The sequence below is a fragment of the Balaenoptera acutorostrata genome, chromosome 5 (genome assembly GCF_949987535.1).
Source record: "Balaenoptera acutorostrata chromosome 5, mBalAcu1.1, whole genome shotgun sequence".
Taxonomy (NCBI): Eukaryota; Metazoa; Chordata; class Mammalia; order Artiodactyla; family Balaenopteridae; genus Balaenoptera; species Balaenoptera acutorostrata.
The window spans coordinates 6,161,723-6,175,364 of NC_080068.1; positions in this window are offsets into that span (position 1 = coordinate 6,161,723).

Below are 13,642 nucleotides of genomic sequence, written 5' to 3' on the forward strand. Positions count from 1 at the left end.
AATGGCCAACATCTACTAAAGGATTTTAATTTAAGTAATTTACATGAGCATATTAAAATGTGATACACAGAAATCATGAAGCTCATTGTGTTGTTTTCTTGTGAGTGTGTATTTATACTTGTATGAGAGATTTACCTTTTAATCATACTGCTTTTCAGTTCTCTATTTTTGGACTCCTGTAGTGTCATCAAATTTTCCAAGCTCCTTTTCAAATTATAATTATTCTAATGTATTTGTAGTACATTAGAATTATAAATACTCTACAGATAATAACAGTGTGTGTGTTACTAATTTTTCTTTTTGAATCAATTATGCGAAGGTTTGCTGAGAATTAAGAACATGCTTTTTTGAAAAGCAAAGATTCACTACTTTGTGTTAGGTAATTATCCCTCTTAATTTTGGAGAATCCTAAAAAACCAGGACAGGAAAAAATCATAGGCATAATGACCAAACCTTCTTTAACTAAAGAGAGCAACAAGCTTACAACATAAGTGCATAGAGACCTCAAATCTTCTGCAACGTGGACTTCTCTATGATTATGCTTTCTCCTGATACATGTTCTAAAGAGTCGATGCTGCCTTTAACAATTAGTTCTCAGGAAAAAAAAGAATTTCTGAAATGTACGCTTACTTTTTGGCCTTGTAATTCAATTCCACATGCTAAATACACAGAGTTTTACAATATTATTTGACTATTTGACACCTGAAAATATATTTTCCTTTCCTTACCTCCTCTTTTGTTTTTCTTATTTTTATTTCCTTTCCTCCCCCTTCCTAACTCTTTCTCCCTTAGGGCCTTTCTCTCTCTCTCTCCCTATCTTTTATTTCCTTAATAAAACATTTATTAGTGATACGTCTGCTGTGTTATAGGATATTTAAATACAATATTGTGTCATGGAATGGAATATTGATACAACTCATTTAAATATAAATTTCTTAACTAACCTGGATTTGCGATCTTAAATGCACTTTGTGTATGGGGTGTTGGAGGGAAAGTATGTGCTGACGAGGATTTTCAAATGTGTTTCTTTAAAATGTAGACATAAGACTTGGGATACATATAAGAATCAAAACCTCAATACCAATACATAAAGCTACAGACTGAAGACCACTTGAGTTACACATACACATTTTCTAACTAAGCGTTATTTCTGATCAACTACATAGTTTTCACGAGGTTTTATTAGTTTACTTTTTAAAACTCTCATTATATATTGAAAATTGAGATTATGTTAAATGTTTGGTCTCCATTCTCTACCATAGTGCAGGCATTGTGTTGGTTTTGGATAAGAGATTTTTACATTTATCATGAGTAATATGGAAGATGATAGTTCTTTTCTTACTAGTATTAACTGTAACACACAGGGAGATACACTAAGAAAGACTAATTTTACAAATTTTAATCATGAACTCACCAACAAAATGGTATATTTCGTAAATGATTATAGATCTTTTTCAGAAATATTATGCTAAAGCTTGTATATAGCTCTTTATCCCTCAAACTCTCAGATCGATGCACTTATGAAATCTTTAATTCCCACTGTGTAAATGGGCTTTACAAATTCCACAAGAACCTGGGCAATTGTATAACATGAGTAAAAGTTACACGTTTAAGAAATTGGTTGACCTCAATCTGTATTGAGGTAATATTAAATAGAAAAATGATAGAACGTTTCAAGAAAGGCTGTGAAACTAAAAAGCTAAAACCTAGAGCATTTAACAGAGCAATCTATTTTGGGTTTAAAGGAATAAATTTGTTCATTGTAGTCAATAACGTAAGGTTCATTATTGCCAATAATTAACATCAATAATTTGGGGTCAAATTCAGATTCTGAATTTGAATCCAGAATTAAATACTGATGGACATTAAAAGGATCACTGTAGCCTACAAGGAAAGGTATGTGCCAAGGGTGCTGAGTGTGGAAAAACCTGTAAACCTAATAGTTCCCTCTTGATAAACATGGTTACTTGACTTTATAAGTTTTATCTTTTAAATTGAAGGGGAAAATGCAACTAGCTCTTTATATAAGCATGTCAAGAGGAATGAACATTGACAGACAGATTTGCCAGACTCTGGTTTGTGTTATCTACTCTAGTTTTCAAGCTTTCATGTACTTTTATCTTCCTAATTGAATAGCTCCTTTATAGACGTGCTTCCTCTGACTTCCAAGGGGTGTAACTATGAATTTCTCCCAGAGCTGTATTTTTCTTTTCTGTTTTGGTGTGGTAAAACAGGACTTTGTATATCTTAGTCTGGGAAAACAATGGGAATAAAACAATGGGAATAAAATTTCAATAAGAACTGCCATCCACCAATATCTCCATGCACAGAATTCTCAGGCTCATAGGGATGGTGTCAAAACGTGTTGCTTTCTAAAGGAGAGTGTCAAAAGAAATGATGGATTAAGAAAATATTTTTATAATAATTGTAATTGAATAAGTTAAAGATTATTTGTATATGGCCACATATCTATACAATTTCAGATAAATTCCTTAGGAGGATGACACATAAGGATATAAGCCTAGAAGAAAATCATTTAGACCTTGGCTTAGCAAAAAAAAAAAAATTAGGAGTAATTGGGTAGTTTTTTATAAACTAAAGGTAGAGAGAAAACAACATAGTTCTATTTTCCCAGTTTTATATAACAAATGTATCTGAGTAACATTTTTTTCTATAAGTAAACTTTAATGTTAAAAATCCTAGAAGGAGAGATCTATAATTAAAATAACTTCCATTAGTAGACCTTGAAGAACACTACTCTAATAACTATTATAGAAAATAATAGAAATTGTAGTTTTAAAATCAGAAAAATCCAAATATGTGAGATAATACAAGCAAATGCTTTAGAACTCAACCTCATCTTCTTCTAAGATTAAGTTAAGCTTAGAGTTATATTTACACACTATAGTGTTGGCCACATTTATTTAAATTAGAAGCAATCAATTTAAGTGGATCAGATGTATCGCTATCTTCACTGTAGTTTTAAAAATCAATTCTGGAAACGTTTCCTTTTCTTCTATCATTTTAATAATCAAAGTTTGAGGAGGTGATTTGAAATTTGGTAATCTTAAGAGTCTTTGAAATCTAAAAATGTTGTGCCATTTCACGAGTGTAATTGAACTATGAAAATAAAGTATAAGAACTTACTGATGCTCAAACAGATGATTTTAATTTTTAGAGTACTTGTGTTTAGGAGATCTCTTAGGGCATCTACTGGCCAATGTTAGTATTGCATATGAGAATTTGAGTACAGCAGTCTGAACCCTAGAGTTCTTTGTATCAAAACAATTATTTAAAAGTATGTTGATAAAGAGATTTATGACAGAAATGTTTAATGTTTATTGCTGGATTTAAAGTATTAAACAAATACATGAAGACAAATATGGTATGGGAGTTGATCTTATAAAACTTTTATAATACTATATTTACATTTCAACATTTTCAAAATTTATGTTAATTGTCTCTTAGAATCTATATCACTGTTTGAATTTGCTGCCATCAGTATTTTACTTAAACTTGTTATTTTTTTACGAGTATCAAAATAACTGTCTTTTCAAATTTCAAAAGAGGCACACACAGTAACATATTTTACATTATAATCTTTGAGAGCAGAATGTAAAAGGATGTTGAAAATATGACTGTAAGTCTCAAGTTCAGAAAGATTGTAACGTGAAAGGAAATATACTGCTAAAAGTGGAAATAATCTATGTATCTGGACAGATGGAAAGTTCATTTTGTCAAACATCACAGCTAGTTGCTAGACATTAGGCCCAGCAATGAGAATGGATGGGAAAGTCTAGCATCTGTGTGTATATACTATATAATACAAATATATTATGTAATAAATAATATATAAATTAATAACTCTATAACTAAAATTATGATATAATTAAGATAGAAAAATATTACAAGTATATATAAAATATCACAAGTAAAAATTAGTAAAATGTCACAGGTACAAACTGATAAGTTGAACGAGAAGTAAAGAAGCATTTGGTGAAGTGAGCAATTACTACTGATTTTTCTTGCTCTTTTTAGCCTTACGCCGTGTATAAGATCCATCCAGAGCATATGGACCAGAGCATCTGTCCCAGTTTGTTCCCAAGAATGGTGTTAGCGCTGTCTCGGAGGAACTATGCTAGGGACCAAAAGAGACATGTATGTTCCTTTTCTTGCAGATTCCCTCTGTTAATGTGTATTGCTGTTGTTTATTAACATTATACAGAAATAATTTGAACTTCAAAAAGCAAAAGCTGCCAATAAAGAAACCTGAAAACAATTCTGTGTAACAAAGTAGGATTTCGCACTATGCTTGCTTTGTATTTACTACCGCTGCTCACCACACCCTTCCTCCTGTGACTGTGTTTCAGTCTCACTTCATGGTCTCCCATGGTTGAGTGTAGCCACTTCCGTACAAAGAACTAGGAATAGAAGTGACACATGTCACTTCTGGGCTGAGAACTTAGCAATATCCTGCAGCACCCTTCTCTCTCTATCAAAGAAACGGGCAACCTTTGAGATAGCGGCTGCTCCGGTTACCCTAGACTCCTGGGGGACATGAGGAGCTGAGTGGCCTTTGCTGACTGTGACGGTCAATTTTATGTGTCACCCTGACTGGGCTAAGGAATGCTCAGATAGCTGGTCAAACATTATAGCTGGATGTGTCTGTGAGGGTGATTTCCGGGGGAGATTAACAGTTGAATTGAACTGGTAGACTGAGTAAAGAAGATGGCCCTCACCAGCGTGAATGGGCATTACCCAAACCACAGAAGGCCTGAATTGAACAAAAAGGCAGAGGAAGGGCAAATTCAACTCTGAGCTGGGTCATCTATTTTCTCTTGGCCTCAGACATCCGCCCTCCGGGTTCTTGGGCTTTTGAACTCAAAGCAGGACTTACACCATTTCCTGCCCCACCTCCGACCCCCCATTTCTCAGGTCTCTGGACTTGGACTGAATTATGCCAGCAGCTTTGCTGCTTGCCCAGCTGGCAGATGGCAGATCATGGAATTTCTTGGTCTCTGTCATTGTGTAAGCCAATTCTTATAACAAATATCTCCCTGTCTATTTCTCTCTCTCTCTCTCTCTCTCATCTATGTGCCTAAATCCTATTGGTGCTGTTTCTTGAGAAAACCTGCTGACTCATGGTGGGCATGGAACATGAGCAGGAAATAAACCTTGGTTGTTCTAGGCCACTGAGATTTGAAGATTATTAGTCTGTCATCACAGCATCAATAACTTAAACCAGTTAGTAAATATCAGCAACTGAGTTGATTTTGAAATACTTGTGTCTGCATCAATCTCTCACAACACCTGTTGCACATAGCTGACGTCTCTGGCTTCCTACACGAAAGATGCCATTGATCCCCTCAGGTATAGGCTTGTTTTTTCTCTAGGTTTTGCATTTATCTGGAATTAAACAAAATGAATCTCATCCTCTTAATATCCATCCTAAAATAAGCTTAGGTTAGGCTGGCAAAATTAAATTCTCCTGTAGTGACCTGAGCCAAGATAACTTGTCTATCATTCGGACCTGCATACATTACTTTAGAGCTATGTGTTGGGCTTCTATTCTAGACTTTTTGTAATGGCTCAGTATCTTTCACTTAAGGATTTCATTTCCTCTTACCCACATGTACCCAGAGTAAGAACCAAACCACTTCCCTTCCAAGTGTTCCTTCAACACATGAGAATCGGGTTCCTACTCTGAAACAGATATGCTGGAGGTTAGAGATACAAAGATAAATAATATATAATGCTGTAAACAAAACCCAACTAAACCATTACTATACAATGTAATAAGTACTAAAATAAGGTAATGTGCCTAGAATCATCTCAGTCCAGTATGAACCTTATGGCTGTTTCTACTAGGAACTAAATTTCTGCCTTTAGGACACATTCAGAATCACTGACTGGTACTTTCCAAGGACACTGCTCCCTGACATAAAATATTTGATCTCCACATTTCCAAGTATTGTCAGCCTGTATTCTATATTTGCTTACTCCACTCACTTAGGTGAGCAACAGCTAATTAAATGCATATTATCCTTTACTATCTACCTAAAATTGATGACAAATTACTTGCTTCTTTGAGTACTGTGCTTTGCCCAAACTGCTGAATTTCAGAATTGGCCTCCTTGCTTTTTTAAAGTAGTAGTCTGGTTTTGTCAAGCCCTCTGCTTCTTTCCCCAACTCATGCTAGGCCTAAACTGTTATGATGAAAGTAACTACTTAAACAATTTCCAAGGAATTTCACAATTGGCCACTGGAATTTCAAAAGAATTATACAAACTCCATGGAATTTAACTTCAGCAAGGTATGAATTATATCCCATGTGACAACTTTCTTCAAAAAATCAAGACTTGTATTGAAGACGAAGTAGAAGAAGAAATAAAACACCACCACCATCACCAATAACAAAAAAAAAACCTGTAAGTAGTTACTATTGTCTAGTAAATTAAATGAAAACTCCTGGTTTTGCCTTAATTCCTCTCTAACCTCCCATACAATTAAAATTGGACAGCACAGGTCTCACTGAACTTTGTGGTTTATTTATCATTGCTACACACCTATTCCAACCTACCATCATCTATGGCCTATGAACATCTATATTAGGTATCACCTATCATCTACGATTATCTGGTTGCCTAACTGATCTCTTTACTTGCTCTCTTAACTCAAACTGCATTTCACAACCTCAGCTATAGTTATTTAAAAAAAATATATATGTCACATTATGTCCCTTCTTTGCTTAAAACTTTGCATTCCATTTTGTATTTAAAAAAACCTAAATCCCTTACTGTTGTCCACAGGTCCTCCTATCACTAGGCACACACACCTTCCAGGTCAGAAACTACTCCTTCCCTTATCTTCACCGAGTTTCAATCATTGTAACATTCTTGCTCTCTTTCAACATATGAAGCTCATACCCATTTTAATGCCTTTACACTTGATGCCTCTTTTTCCCAAAATCTGTTCCCCAGATTTCCTTATGGGTGAGTCTTTAATATTCATCCCTATGGAATTACCTTTTTCTGCCTAGCAACCCTCTACACTACCAACTCTTAACCTTTATACAGCTACTTTTTTCATGGAATATATTAATATTTGAAGATATATTTTTTATTAATTCATTCGTCAACATTATGTCTTCTCAAACTCGAATGTTAGCTCATTAAGACCCAACTTGTTCATACTAGTATTCTGTGGAGTCAGATAACTGCCTTTAGTATAAGTGTGCAATACATTTACTAAACAAATGCATTCATGTATTTAGCAATGCATTCATTTGCTGTACCTTTTAACATTTTCAAAATCTACCCATCCTTCAAGAGCAGATTGAATGTTACTTCTTTCATAAACTTTATCTGATTTTCAAACTTGTGACACATCTTTTCTTTGAACCAGTGTAGAAATCTATCATGAGGCTCTTTCTGACTCTATTCAAAGTTTTTTATTTTTTAAAAAATTCCTCTCTCTGATCACTAGATAATTATCACCTCAAAGAAAACATCTAGGCTCTACAATTTCGATATCCAGAATGTAATGTGAATTTCTGACTCACAGTAAACACAATCTAGAAACATATATATTTACTTATTTATGTATTTGTTATCTATCCCTAAAGGAGAGTTTGACCTCCTTTTTTTGCTCACTGCTATATCCTCATCTCCTTGACAGGAATTGGCAAGTAAGAGAAGCCCAATGAATAGCTGCTGAAAGAATGAAAAAGTCTGAACATTTTCTCACTGAATTTGACATTTCCTAAAATATTCTTTTCCCTTGACAGTCAACGTATTAGCATCACCATCATCTGGTAAATTTATTCCAAGCCTGCTATATTCGTTATAATCATTTAAATTGCTTACATGATCAAGCAGTGTTTTAAGATTAGTAGAATTTTAATTATGCCTAATTATTTATCCAACAAATGGTTAATTTAAAATTTTATGAATGGTTAAGGAATAAAAATGATATATCAGCTTCTAGGAATAGTGTGGATAGAAAATGTATTATCTGAGAGTAAGCAGTATGCCCCTTGATTCGTACGTTTCAACTTCCTGACATGAACTTAGATGTCTTACCTTACTCTGTAAAGTATTTTACTGATTCTCAGTCTGTACTTATCCTCGGTAAATGTAGGAGAGAGGAATGCAAACCAAGATAACTTAAGAATACATACTTTAAACTTTGACTAAAGTTTAGAACTTTTAAACCAAATTTACACTGACAAAATAATACTTGTTATTCTTACATGGATACATATTCAGTTCTCCTTTGCCACTGTTTTGTTCATGACACAAACACAACTTATAAGATTTCAAAAAATTAAGAAAATATAGACCCAAGTTTCCAGGCTGATATACAAAATATGGCTATTACATAGAAGCTGTTTATATGCCCATTTTAAACAACTAAATAGTAGTGTTTGTGTTGAGTAATCTATCAAATACGTAATCACTAGCAACTATTAGTGAGTTTACTATATTTGTTGAGTGGTTTTACTGAGGAGCAGCAAAGAAACTGGCAAAGTAGTTTTTATCAATGTGACCTTCCCTCCTGTCAGTTAAAAAAATATAATATCTTGCTTTATGAAGAAAAACAATCAACAGACACTAATTGATATATTTAAGGAATCTTTCATCTATTAACAGGAGAAAACTGGTGGCAAATAGAATAAATATTTCTGTACTATAGGATTTAAATATTATGTACAGAATACAGTTATTTTTCCTAAAAATAGAGATTAAGCTAATGCAATTATCATAGACACAGAAATTTAGAACACATACACTATAGTTATACATGAAAACAATTATACTTAAGTTATCTTCAATGGTGCATATCAGTTATGAATAACAATACAATATTACTAAATTTTGTATAAAACTGTAGCCAAAAAGCTTAATGATATTATTTATTTTACAGAATACTGCTTAAATTACTGAAAATAGTTCTATGAGGACATTTTACACTGAATAAATAAAAGTAATCTGCTAGCCAGTGAAATAGAAGAAAGAAATGAAAAGTTATAAACAAAGAAATAATACATTTTAAAATGAGCCTTAAAGATTAACGTGTTCTATTTGCTATATTTACTACTGAGCATAAAATATCAAGAAAAACTAGTAAAGAAAATTTATGAAAAAACATTAAAGTAATCAGATACCTTTGATTTAAGCAACAACTCAGTGCACACATAATACAATGTTTTATTTGGTTATTTATTTATTTTTACTCCAAATCAGGCCCTATTACTGGCACAGCACTTTATATACTTACTCCAGGCAAGTGACAATTTCACTCAGTTGTACAATATATGTCTCAGAATAATATTGGTTGACTTCACAGAGCTGCTTCCTCAGTTTCAGGTCACAGACAACCTGCCTTGTTACCTATCTTTGTGTACAATTAATAGTTCCAGTTCCCTTGTTTCATTATCATTTTAACATCTAATCCATCCTAATTAAACCAGAGCTGAGAATTCTCGACACTCTCCACCTCATCTATTACAGAAATTCCTATTTTTTTTCCTATAAATGTCATTACATTTGCCCCAACCTTAATATTTTCATGAAATACTTTGACAAAGATGGATGACTGGATACTAATTCAACTTTAACCAAGCCTCAAGTCCATTTGCAAATATGAAAGAGAAAATCTTACTTGACTTGCTTCTGAGTTATAGTTGCATCTGTCTGAAATACACACATGAATTAGATTGACCTGTATTGTCATATAAATGAAGCTAAAATAAGCAAATTTTAGATTTTAGAGGAAGAGTTTGGTATGAAATGTGAAGGTGAAGTTTTATTATTTGATATGTTTATAATTTTAATAATTACAGGAATATATTTTGAACATCTCTTTGGGTCAGGTGATATAATAGGCACTGAGGATGTGGTAGTGACAGAAGAGAAAATACACACCACATTAACAGAATAAAGGACAAAAACCATAGGGTTATCCCAATTTATGTAGAAAAAGCATTTGACAAGATTAAATATCCTTGCATGATAAAAACTCACAAAAAACTAGAAATAGTAGGAAACTGCATCAATATAATAAAGACCATACACTAAAGTCATAGGTAACATCATACTTAATGGTTAAAGACTGAAAGTTTTTCTCTAAGATCAAGAACAAGGCAAGGATGCCCATTCTTGACACTTATATTGAACATATTACTGGAAGTCCTAGCCAAAGAAATTAGTCAAGAAAAAAAAAATAATAAAACACCCAAATTGGAAAGGAAGAAGCAAAATTATCTCTCTTCACAGATGATGTGATTTTATATGTAGAAAGACCTAAATTTCAAAAAAAGTAAAATCCTATTAGAACAAATTCAACAAATTTGCAGGATACAAAGTCAACATACAAAAATAAGTTTGTTTCTATAAACAATGAATAATCTGAAAATAAATTATAATAACAATCTCACTTACAATAACACCAAAAACAATAAAATACTTTGGAATGAACTTAACCAGGGAGGCAAAAGACTTGTCCACTGAAAACTACAAAACACTGATGAAAGAAATTAAGATAGATACAAATAAAGAAAAAAACCCTATGCTTATGAATTAGAAGACTTAATTTTGTTAAAAATATGCATATTACCCCAAAGATCTACAGAGTCAATGTAATCCCTATCAAAATCCCAATGAAATTTTTTTTGCAGAAATATAAAATTTTAAAAATCCTAAAATTTATATGAAATCTCAAGGGACCCCGAATAGCCAAAACCAACTTAAAAAAAAGAACAAAGTCAGAAGCCTCACACAACCTGATTTCAAAACATAATAGAAAGCTACAAAAACCAAAAGAGTGTTGTATTGGCATAAAGGAGACATATAAACCAATGGAAAGAATAGAGAGCCCAGAAATAAACCCTCACACATATGGTCAAATGACCTTCAACGGGGCTTCTAAGACCACACATGGGAAAAGGACAGTCTCTTCAACAAATGGTGTTAGGAAAAGAAGAAAACTGAATATCCACATGTAAAAGAGTAAGTTGGAACTTTACCTTACACCACATACAAAACTTAACTCAAAATGGATTAAAGACCTAAATGTAAGACTGTAAATGCTCCTAGAAGGAAGCACAAAGGGAAAACGTCATGATATTGGACTTAGCAAAGTTTTCTTTTAATGTGATAGCAAAAGCACAGGAAACAAAAGCAAAATAGACAAATAAGAATACATCAAGTTTTAAAACTTATGCACAGCAAAGGAAACAATCAACTGAATGAAAAAGAAACATGCAAAGGGAGAGAATATTTGAAAATCATATATCTGATAAGGAGTTAATATCCAGAATGTATAAACAAATCCCCAAACTCAAAAACAGAAAAAAGAAACAAGTTGATTCAAAAAGGGACAAAAGACTTGAATAGATATTTCTAAAAAGAAAATATACAAATGACCAAGAAGCATAATAAAAGATGCTCAACATCACTAACCTTTAGAGAAATGCAAATAAAAACTGCAATGAGGGGCTTCCCTGGTGGCGCAGTGGTTGAGAGTCTGCCTGCTAGTGCAGAGGACACGGGTTCGGGCCCTGGTCTGGGAAGATCCCACATGCCACAGAGCAACTAGGCCCGTGAGCCACAGCTACTGAGCCTGCGCATCTGGAGCCTGTGCTCCGCAGCAAGGGGGGCTGCGACGGTGAGAGGCCCGCACACCGCGATGAAGAAGAGTGGCCCCCACTTGCCACAACTGGGGAAAGCCCTCGCACAGAAATGAAGACCCAACACAGCCAAATAAATAAATTAATTAATTAAAAAAAAAAAAAAACTGCAATGAGATATCACCTCGTAGCTATAAGAGAGTCATTATCAAACAAAACAAAACAAAATAGAACAACAAGCCCACAGAAAACAAGCGTGTTGAAGACATGCAGAAACTGGAACTCTTGTTGGAAGCCTTGTGCATTGTTGGTAGGAATGCAAAATGGTGCAGCTGCTATGGAAAAAAGAATTGAGTGCCTCGACAAATTAAATATGTAATCATAACATTATCCAGCAATTCCACTTTCAGGTACATACCCGTAGTAATTGAAAGCAAGATCTTGAAGAGATATTTGACATCCATATTCATTGCAGCATTATTCACAATAGTGACAAGGTAGAAGCAACCCAGATGTCTAGCAATGAATGGATGGATAAGTAAATTGTGGTCTATACACACAATGGGATTGTTTTCAGCCTTAAAAAAGAAGGAAATCCTGCTACATGCTGGAACATGGATGAACCTTAAGGACATTTTGCTAAGTGAAAGAAGCTAGTCACAGAAAGACAAATATTGTATGATTCCACTTATATGAGATATCTAAAGTCGTCAAACTCATAGAAACACAATGTAAAATGGTGGTTGCCAGAGGCTGGAATGAGGGTTAAATGAAGAGTTGTTCAATGGGTTTAGAGTTTCAGTGCTTCCAGTGAAAATGCACAACTATGCGAATATAGTTAACGCTACTCAACTGTAGATTTAAAAATGCTTAAGATGGTGATTTTTTTGTCATGTATTTTTAAACTCAGTTTGAGTTTATTCTCAAATTTATCCTTATCTTAGAGGAGAAAACTGTTATTTTAAAGGATAGTATCTAGAAAGGGTTAACATTATAGTTCACATCTAATTCTGCCTTCATCCAACAACTACAATATTTCCATCCGTCATACTGATAGTTACAAGTTATGTCTCTCAGGTGCAAGCCCAGGCTTATAGACTGGATCAGCGCAATATTTATGTTGCTTTGTTTTTTTTGTTGTTTTATTTCCATGGGTGGGGATAGGGGCAGGGTAGCTTGCGATTGATGTGACTCTAGAGGTTTATAGGTTCTCCTATTGTATTGGAGGTTTTCCAGAGCCTGTTTCTAGATAGTAAAGATATGCTTACTAGTAATTGATCACCAGCATATACCTTTGAGGATCACAAGTAATTTTTACCCACATGAATGGAAGAGGCTGATGTCATTGGTGTATTCTCTGCCCTGGTGAAGACTGGTTTCTAAACAGAATCTAGTAGATACAAGATACCAATGGATCTGTATATGAAGACTTAAGGACAACAGAGGCAGTGAAGGAGAGGACATAGCTGACCGTAGAAGGTATCCACTAAGATCCAGATTTATTGCCTAGTTTGTAGTAATCTCTATGATTACTGAATCTTGCCTAAATGAATAAATTCTCTCTCATCAATTGTGCTCCCTTCCAGGACATAGAATCCAGCCAACCTTGATTATAAAATTAGGAAAATCCCTGATTTGAATTACTGGGAAATAAAAAGTCATGCTTCCCAGGTTTAGCATCATTTTCCTCACCTTACACTCAATTCATCGCCTCCCCTGAAATTTATTCTTTGCATCGAATTTTTATCAAGCTAATGTACACATTCCCTTAATCTATAATTTTCCTATTTTCATTTTTCTTTTTTATTCCTAACTTTAAAGTTATGTTTTTCTTCTGCTGTCAGATTGTAGTTTTCTCTGTCTCTCCTGATTCGAGCATGACTTCCCTGAACTCCTGACCCTCATTTCATCATCCCTCTGCCTCTTCTGCAGCTTGTTATCTGCAGTATTTTCCCGCTTTCACACATGCTCCCTTACCTCCTTCCCAGAAACATGGCATTTAAACAGACATGC